We start from the raw sequence: 10,223 nt of genomic DNA on the forward strand, positions 1-10,223 counted from the left end.
TATATGAGTCAGTCTTACAACACACAGGAAAGAAAACCATGAATTCAAAAAAGATAAATGGAGCAGCGAGTCTAGTTTGCATTTCCAGAGGTTGCAGAGTTACAAACGTACATTTTAGGAAGGTCTCAAGTGATAATATCAGACCAGACTTCCAGCTGGGGGGAAAGGAACCATGCAGCAAAAGTATATATTGTACATAGTCAGTGTCGAAACAAAAACAGGTGCAAAAAGAAATAAATCAAGCTTTAAATTCAAGCATGACCAGCACACATGCTGAGTTGAAAACTAAATATCCCATTTCAAGCAAATGGATCCAGTTTTGAGCGGATGTTCAAAAAAACAAAAGCTGAAGTTTCAACCTACAATCCCTTTGTGCTTTGGTTTTTATATCCGCCTTTGTTCAAACTGTTCCTCCCTTAAGGCATGAACATACAAAGCACTTAAATAGACTTAAAATGCAGGTGACATTTCAGGACACTCATCAACAGGGTTGACTGTTTAAAGTGGTATCTGTTAAAGGAGATTTTTCTTTTATTTAACTCAGAAATCAAGTACAGCTAGTCCAATTCCTGTGAAAGGAAAGCAAATCCGCACAGAGTGCGCATGAGAAGACACATATCTATCCATGCGAACTACTCACATTTCAAGGAAAAGCAATTTAATTTGCAGCATTATTGCAAAAGCTAATTTGTATATTTTGTTATTGATAAAAACCTTGCAAATACACGTAAGAGACCTCAACACCAGAAGTTCCACATAACCTGAAATCCATCTAAGCTGAGACTTAAAAGATGGCTGAATTTCTTATATAGATACCTAATTTTGAAGGTGGCCCTGCTTTGTAGGGTGGTCAGACCAGATGGCCTCCAGCAGTCCTTTCCAACTAAATTATTCCACTCTTTATATTCTAATTCAGTTTATTTCAGTTATTGTTTAAGTCTAAGGGGAGCACAAATTATCATCACCTGATATCAATTTAAAAGGCTCTTCAGCTGTGTCTAAGTAGCTCTTTATGGTGGGATCGTCTCCACTACCCTGCTCCCTCCTCCTCCTCTTCTGGAGGACCCTCCAGCAAAAGACTGAAGAGGAATGCCCAATATCCTTATTATGATAACTGAGCATCTTCTTTTTGTTTACTTGAAATTTTAAGTTGTCTCCAAATATCTTCAGCAAGACCAATAATGTGCCACTTAGTTGCTGCGTACTTCAGTTTACTTACAAGTGTCATCTGAGCTACCTCTTAGCTGTACTGTGCCTGGTACAGCTCACTGTGCATGATGTGATCTGAGATCCCAGAAATAAAAGAGCAAAGCACTAAATAAGAATGACCGTCCTCCTTCAACACACCTCTACTTCCCAGTTATTAACAATTTTGTTGTCCACTGCCAATTTTAAGTTGATTTTAAAATGTTATATTCAAACAACATATTTATTTGAAAAGGAAATAATGCACAGAACAATCCTCTCTCTTTCCAACATTTTTGGAGTTAAAGAAAATCAGTTACAAATGCAGCCAAATTCCTCCAACCCACATAGAAGACTTTCCAACAGCCCTATTGCATTCAGCCTCCAAAAACTTTTTAATTGAAGTATGTTTACCTTTATTCATTTAATATTGTCCAAAAGATGTCATCTGTTCAGTATCACTGCCACACAAGGTGGTTATTATAACCCTTCTTTCATCCCAAATGGCTAGAAATGGGAGACCAGCCTGCCAATATCCCTTTGGTGAAAGTACAGACAGATCAAAGCCATTCCCTGGAATGCTCCAACAAATAAGAATAATTTAATTTCAAAACTAGTTTGGATTGACTAATACTTACTTGGCTTAAAGCCCATTGGAAATGAAAACATTCCATTTTGGTCCATTCATGAAAGAGGTCACCCTCTCCCTCGTTCAGATCTGAAAATCTCTGGTTTCAGATAGCTGCAATGGGATGTAAAGAAGGTGGATGTGGCTCTTTTCTCTAAATATATTCCCTTCCTCAAACTGAAGGGAGAAAGCAGGTCTGCCTCACCAAAGGATGGGTGCACTGGAAAAACCAAGCCTGACTTTGGACTACTATAAAACAATTCAGAACGAGATTTTAGAGTGGCACCTCTCTGAACCTATGGCTTAGTTAAGGCAGCTGAAATGCAATTATCTCGAAAAAGGCCAAAATACTGTTACTAGGTCTAAAAAACAAAACTAGATAGACAACGCACCTGTTTGTCAGCATATTTTGCTGGCGTTAGGACAACTCCACCTTTTCAGGTATTTGTTTTTCCAATGCTGCAGTTAAAGGCATGTGGATTGTGTGTAGGCAAAGTACGAGCAACTCTGAGTAATCATTTCTTCTTTCTCAGACTTGATTTCTGTGTCTGTTAAACTATTTACCTTCAAAGGCTTTTTTTTTTTTTAATAGATGACCTCAGCAATATTTGGAAGTGATGATGAAGCGAAAAAAATCTTTAAGCTCAAAAGAATTAAGATCTCTTATGTTATTAGCTCAAAATACTATCCACTTTCCAAAAAGAAATAATTGGTTTAAGCATATAAAGACATCTTTCTCTTCCACTTCAGGCTCTGGAAATCTGTCTGGTTCTGGGGAATTGATACCATTTGGGATCACAAGGACAGCCCCAGCAAATGCAGAATTCAAGACCTCAGGATGAGAAACATGAGTTTAGCTGGCAGGGGGGAATTTTTCCTGAGGGATATCAGTTCTACCAGCAACAGGTACATCGCTCTGCAATGGACTGTGAAGGGAAAACTATTCTTATCATCTTAGCATGCTGGCTAACAAATTTTAAAGTTGTTATTGTTTAAAAAAAAGAAGGCAAACTGTATTTTTATAGCTGAAGCATGTGATTTCTAAGCTGGTTTTCCCCCCATGGTTCATAGTGGGCATTTTGAAGTACATTATCTAATGCACTAACCACCCACTCTGAACTCCCCCCACACACACAGTCTAAAAATACTTATGAAAATGAGGCGTGTGTTAGATAGCAATACTGGAGCACTCAAGCATTACTTTAGCATTCTGCTTTTAATGAGAAAACACTAACAACCAGTAATTGTGAATTTGTTCTACACAGAAAAGCAGAATTGCTGCTTTTCCACCTCTAGCTGTTTTTTCATGCAGGAAAAGCCTAGCCAGTGCAATCCTACTGAATGGAACGTCCATGGGTTACATGGGTTAGAGATTCACATGCAAGGAAAGAAACATCCCTCCCAGTATACTTCCTTCTAAGAGCTGTTGTAGATGTTGGCATTATGATGCTTTATTAAAGAGGCTGGATTAGACGAGTAAACATAACCTGCCACTGTAACAAGTTTTGTTTTGTTTCCGCTATTCATAACATGAATGCTTGTTGGGTCATTGCTTATTGCATTATGTTGGGACACAAAAGGAGAAATATGCTTTTGAAACACTTCCCTCCCCCCTCCTTGGGAAGCTCTAAATAGCTCCCACAAGAGCTACACTGTACCCAGTAGGACAGCACAAAATCACAGTTCTGGTTTCTTCCTCCTCCTTCAAGGAATTCAGGCTCATTGGTACCTTTATTTATTAATTTTTATATGCAGTTGGACTTGCCGTTACTCCAGCTACTGCTTAACACAGAGTAGACAGGATTGGGCTGTAATTACAGCAGGAGGCGAGTCTTTTCACATCCCTGTGCTTCTAGTTTCCTCATCAATGAAGTGGGAATCGTGGTTCAAACACACTGAGTATTTTTCATCCAAATGGCTTTTAAAGGAAAAGCTGGCTTTTCAATCATATGACGTTTTCTTTGGAAAGTGTACAGGACCAACAATAATTAAGTTAGACAAAATCAAAGGGAAAGTTGAGACAATTCCACCTCAAATTGAGAATTGCAGAATACTGCAGTTGGAGGATGGAAAAGGCAACTTGCAATATAGCTTTAGAAAATGTAGCAGAAATCACCCTGCAAGAAAAAAAGTAAAATGTAATTGTTCAGATGCTCGATGATCCATTACCATCTACCTCTGCCAGTACACAACAAGATCAACAGCTAAACTTTTGCTCCCAGACAGTGTCCCCATCTCAGCTAAGTATCTTGGAAGATCCCTCCCATCTAAGGTTACTTTGGGTTGGTGTAAACATATGCTTAACCCCCTGGAGAACCACATCTGGAAAGGACACTCGCAGCACACCAACACACAGACATCTCCATGCAGAACAAAACCAGGCACAGCTGCATGGGCTCCTGACTGCAAAAGGAGATGGGGGTTTGGGCAACTATTTTTAGAGCAAACACAACAGTGCTCTCATCTCCTGGAATAACCCATTTCACTGAGAAAGGCTTGGATTCCAGTTTTTCCAGGTCTCACTAAGCGCTCCAGCCAGTCAGCTGCAACACAGGCACCAAGCACTATCACTGCTGGCTCATAAAACCAAGGGATACTCTTCCACAGCAAGAAAATAACCTACGTCCAGCATACACTTCCAGGCTGCTATTCCCAGGTTAACAGAAGCAGATGAGCAGCTCAGCCCTGAGGGGTGGAATGCAGGGATGGGTCCTACCTTCAAAACATTCATCTGAGTACCCTCCCTCTCTGCCCTAGCATGGGGTGAGTTTGTCAGTGGACCTCACTTAATCTTGAGAGCATTTTCTCTCATGGGAACATTATTAGGGCTTCTAAGTTGCCTCCTCGTACTTCACTCCCACATGCTGCAACACCACAGCTTGAAACATCCATCTCCTTTTGCAGATGTGGCCGTTTACCCGGCAAGCTCCCAGCACACGTATATAAACGGAACAGACCATGGGAGGACGTCAGAGCTATCTGTTACAGCGAGATAACAGCAGTCATTACAGACATCCTTAATTTCATAGAATCATAGAATCATTCAGGTTGGAAAAGACCTTCAAGATCGAGTCCAACCATCAGCCATGCCCACTAAACCATGTCCTGGAGTGCCTTGTCTACATGCTTTTTGAATACCTCCAGGGATGGTGACTCAACCACTTCCCTGGGCAGCCTGTTCCAATACCTGACACAACCCTCTCAGTAAAGAATTTTTTCCTAATATCTAACCTAAATTTCCCTTGCCACAACTTGAGGCCATTTCCTCTTGTCCTCTCTCCAGCCACCTGACAGAAGAGACCAGCACCCACCTCACTACAACCCCCTTTCAGGTAGTTGTAGAGAGTGATAAGGTCTCCCCTCAACCTCCTTTTCTCCAGAATTTCACCAGTACATATTGACTCAGAGGAGCATTTAGGAGAAAAATCATGTCAAATGCAGTTTATCCTGCAGAACTCCAGTCCCCAGAAACAAAGGTAGGGCTGTGAAATATGTCTGAACATGAGCAGCTCTAGAAATCCCTCCTCACCTGGAGATATCCCCCTTGATAAAGGCAATGACCTGGGTCAGGAGCATGGAGAAAGACAGGTGTCGTTCAGCTGGAGTGTTGCAACCTCCTGCAGATAAAACTTCCAGGGAGAGACTCCAGAAATAAGTAGAATGGCAAGCTGCCAAGTTTGGGGTAGATTTGGGTCCTTTTTCATAGTCAATGACTTCAAACACCTTGATCTTAAAGGTGCATGAAGCAGAGATGTTTTTTGTTCTCTTAAAATAAATTTAAAAAAAATATGAAAGAAGACAACAGGAACTACACGAATGGTTTAAAAAAAGTAATAATAATAATTAAAAAAAGAATCAATCTCCAAACCTAAATTTATTTCCCTTTTAAATTAACAGCAGTGCTATTATTTCTGCAGGCGAAAGGTTTCAGGTTAACGGCAGAGATACTGAGTCCCTCTGTGATGAGAAAGACAGATTTTGCAAAGCAGTCTCTTACCCTTAGGAAAATACAATTGCAGACTGTAACTTCTTGCCCACAGGCCACCAAAAGAGCAGAACGATGGTACATGTTTTTCTGCCAGCCCACACAGCAACTTGAGGTGATACCTTCCATGTTTCATTAATGCTGCACTGAGCCAAGTGATCTCTTCTTCCAATGCTAACCACAAAGCCATGACTGGAACACTGACATATATGCAAAATAACTTTCTTCTCTCCACCACTTTCTTGCCCCAAAGGTGAGAAAGAATTTGGTCCAAAAATAAGATTAGCTTAGCACACTGATGGATAAAAAGTTGATGCAGGGCAAAGTAGGGATGCAGAATCAAAAGACCAATTATTTAAGACTCTTTGGGTAAAAGGAACATGTGGGAAAACATGGATAAATAGCCCTGAACTGTTGCCTCCAGGCCCAAGCTGGCTTCCACAGATCCAACCTGAGTGCGACCTGTGCTAAAAACACAGCATGGACTCCCTCGATTCGCCTGTCTGCAAAGCCAGCATTGTTACAGCTGATTTATTAATGCAGTCTCACAGCCACACCACATCTCAAGCCAGTCCAGGTGTCTAATCCCGCAGCAGGGTTTCTTTGCAGAGATAAATAGTTTGAGGAGAGGAAAGGGTGGATTTTCTCCTGCAGAAATGGGTACACTTGAAGAAATCCATTATTAGTAGCCCACATCCTTTGACAGATCACATCTCCGTCGGTCTCCAAATCAATCAGCTCAGAGACGAATCTTTATTGAGTGCCAAGATGCTATTATAAGTATTACATACATATTAATCCAGGCAGCTTGAAGGAGATGTCTACAGACTGCCAACAGAAAATCCATCAAAGTAACAGGATCTCGTTAGTGCTGAAAGAGACACATGATTTATCTTTATGGGTACATCTTCATGACATACCACTTTGCTACACAGAGTCAGGCAAGTTATTAGATTGGGCTGTTAATAGCCAATTTAGCTGTATCATTGCCTTAGCACAGGGCTCCACATGCTCTGCAGCACTTACGTTACCAACACTTGCTCAGAGCACGCTTAGTCCATCTGCTTAGTGCCTTCCGTGCTATGCAGACAGCCTTCACAAAACTGAACAGCCAAGGTCATTTCTAACAATTTTTAGCATACAGGAAGACATGATAAAATTAACAGCAAAATGGCAAAAAACAAAGTTAAAAAGAAAAACAGAAAGGATAAGAAAAGTGCCATTCAACTGTTTGTGTTATATGCAAACACCTAGGGGAAGAACTGCTATGACAATTTTATTGTTTGGGTGAAATTGGCAGTATAATGAAGAAAATATTTATTTAATTCTTCATTTATTTGGGCAGTTCAGTATTAGCCAGACCATTCATTTAAAACATTGCATGCTTGCTGTCCTCAGTCACCATGGCCTATACTGCCTGAATAAGCAATTATGGACAGTAATCCCAAATCCCTTCTACTGCAAGCCCAATACAGCTCTGGTACAGAGAAGGAGGAGGTATGGAGGTACACAGGCAACAATACATTGGGGGTTGCCCTCTAAACTATGCATGTCTCCATGTAATGCCATCACATGAACACGAAGACAAGATGAAAGACAGGGGAAATTTCTCTATAGCAGAATATTCCCTCCAGTATCATCCAGTTTCCACAAGTACTGATCTTACTATTAGAGGGTTTTTTCAGAAATTGTGGAAACTACTACAGTCAATTCCTATAAACACACCCAAATTGATAGGAATGTCTTGCTCTGGCCTCATCCTAAAGCCTCTTTCTTCTGTTCTTCACTACACTGTTAGAGAACCGAACCAGAGAATTTTATTACCAGCTGCTTGAGTGATTGACAGTATTTCCTGCTAATTACTCACATAGCAATAACAACAAAACCGTAGTGCTTGAGAGAAATAGCAGACAGTCTGAATGTATTCAGTGACTAACAGAAATTTAGCTATTCTCTTGGCACTGGAGAGGTGGAGAGTCACAATTCCTGGAAGATAAAGTACATATGATGACACATTATTTGAAACAATCTCCTTTCACTAGAGTATTTTCACAAATAGCCTTGATATGTCTTAAAGGGAGAAAAAAAAAATCAGGTTTGAACACTAACATCCAAAGGCCTAAGAGAGCAGAAGGATGGTGTTTTCCTAGTACTTCAGCCTCCTCTATAGTAGAGCAAAACCCTCGAAGAGACAGAGCTCAGAGTGTGTTTCAGAGTGCTCATTTTCCTGCCAGCTGCAAAATATCCTCGCCAGTCTTTAAATATTTCACAACTACAGTACTTAGAGCTACTATAATTATTGAAGCCCTTTTTAAAGTGATGTTTTTTGCCAGTAAAGAATAGAAACCATTATAACTATTATCTCACTGAAGAAGTAGCCCCCGCAACCACCGCTACTAGAAAGATGAAACTTTTGCAATGCTTAGAACAAAACACTTTGAAACAAAGATACAAACGCAGGCAGCCCGGCAGAAAGCAGCACTGAAAATGTGTCCTGCAACAGAACTGCCACGTGATGGCAGTGCACAGCATCGATCTTTGCACAGAACAATTAATCACAGTTTATTTTATTTTCCACTTTAGCACAATATGGAATTGCTTTACTGAGCAAGGCAGAGGACGAGCATTTGCAGAGACACCACATGCAGCACAACCTTCAGAAGCAGACAGGAGGCACTGCAGATAGAATGCAGAAGATTTGAGAGGTTATTTGAAAACATCATACCTTCATCAAATCAACTTCTTCATAACCACTACTCTCACATCAGCTTTGCTGTCAGAACTGCCTCTAGTCTAACAAAATGACTGTCAGCACTTTGTTACAGAAAATAAAGCAGGGACATGTATCCTGATGAATGAGATGGGAAATTTGTTTGGTCATTCTAAAGCTAACATAAGAATATTTATGAACTCTATAAATAACATTCACAGAGGAAGAGTAGTTGAAGAGTATTTTCATCCTCTTAAACACCAAGTCCTGATCTCTGTTGCTCATTCGTCCTGAGAGGAGGGGAGGCAACACTGTCAGCCAGCTTTGAGGATGGGACACAATCTCTTAATGTCCTTCCAGATATTAACCAGCCCATCAGCTACCACAAGAAATAAAGAAACCTAAATTCAGAGCCCAAGACACACACATCATTTCACCTAGTTTTAATAAAACCCTTAGTGTGACAATACAAGGATTCCTTTTGCAGTTTCAGAAAACAGGCTGAAGCAATCTAATAGCTCCCCAAAAGAGGAGATCTTTGTCTCCCTGCTTTCCCACCTGTCTATCCCATACCAGCTCCAGCATCTTTCTCCTGGAAGTCATATTATTTAAAGTTCACACGTAATGCTGCAAAGGGGTGGTGAGTTAAGGGCAGAATTTCAGGCAAGTGCTCCAGACTAAGCTAGACCATTTACTGTTTACCAGCACATTCATACTCACAAAACAGGATCACAGAAGAAAAGATCAAATAGGTAATTATGGGAGGAGGGCTTTGAACCCAAATCACCAGCATTTTTAGTTTCAGATAACATGGAAGAAGGGTTGAGAAAGGGCCACTGAACTGCAGTTTAATCAATGGCTTGTCCTGGACGAAGGTGATGCTGATGGGCAGGTGGACTCTTCTGACTTCTCCAGCCAAAGCTGCTTTCAGTAAACGCACAGAAGTGACCATTTCACAAGGAGTCCTACACTAACATCACACAGGTCTCACGAGCTAGCAAACACCTCACTTAAGAGGAGCAAGCCAAGCAAACAGCCTCACAAAAACCAAACTGCAACCCAAAGTCTTCACTTAGGTACCCAGGAACCGAGAAGCAGCAGGTAGCTTGCCAGAGGATGGTGCAGAACTCAGGTGGCAGCTGCCAGGCACCCATTTCAACAGAAGGGATGGCTTCTTGTGTGATGTAGACCAGAATTTGGGAAGTGGAGGATGAAAAGAATCTGGATCAAGGACTTAAGTGACAAAAACTTAAAAGATGAGGTCGAGCACCATTTAGCAAGGAAACTATTTTGCCTGCAGAATAAAAGCAGAACCAGACAAGTTGCAATGTGCTCCTGTGAAAAAATCAGTTTATTCAGGCGCCCCAACTGACTTTCTTAAAACCAACCAAGAAGCAGGTTCTTCCACAAGCAACACAAGCAAATATTTTATTTGTAAAAGGTTCTCAGAGGCCTTCTACTCATTCATAATTCAAAGACATTTTGAAGGCAGGGCAGAAAACTAGTTTGTCATTAAGAAGAAATCAAATACCCAACAAATAAAAGACAAGAAGTTTATCAGATCCTCTCACCACAGAGCTGAACTAAACATCAAGGCTGATTCTCCTCTTGCCTAAGGACCTTGAGAGAAAGTAAGACAGGGCTCCTGTATAGTGATTTTCATGAGAAGTTCACACATCAAAAGCATGTGAGGTATGTTATACTTCTTCTGCTGG

The sequence above is a fragment of the Haliaeetus leucocephalus genome, unplaced genomic scaffold (genome assembly GCF_000737465.1).
Source record: "Haliaeetus leucocephalus isolate CR32 unplaced genomic scaffold, Haliaeetus_leucocephalus-4.0 Scaffold339, whole genome shotgun sequence".
NCBI classification, from domain to species: domain Eukaryota; kingdom Metazoa; phylum Chordata; class Aves; order Accipitriformes; family Accipitridae; genus Haliaeetus; species Haliaeetus leucocephalus.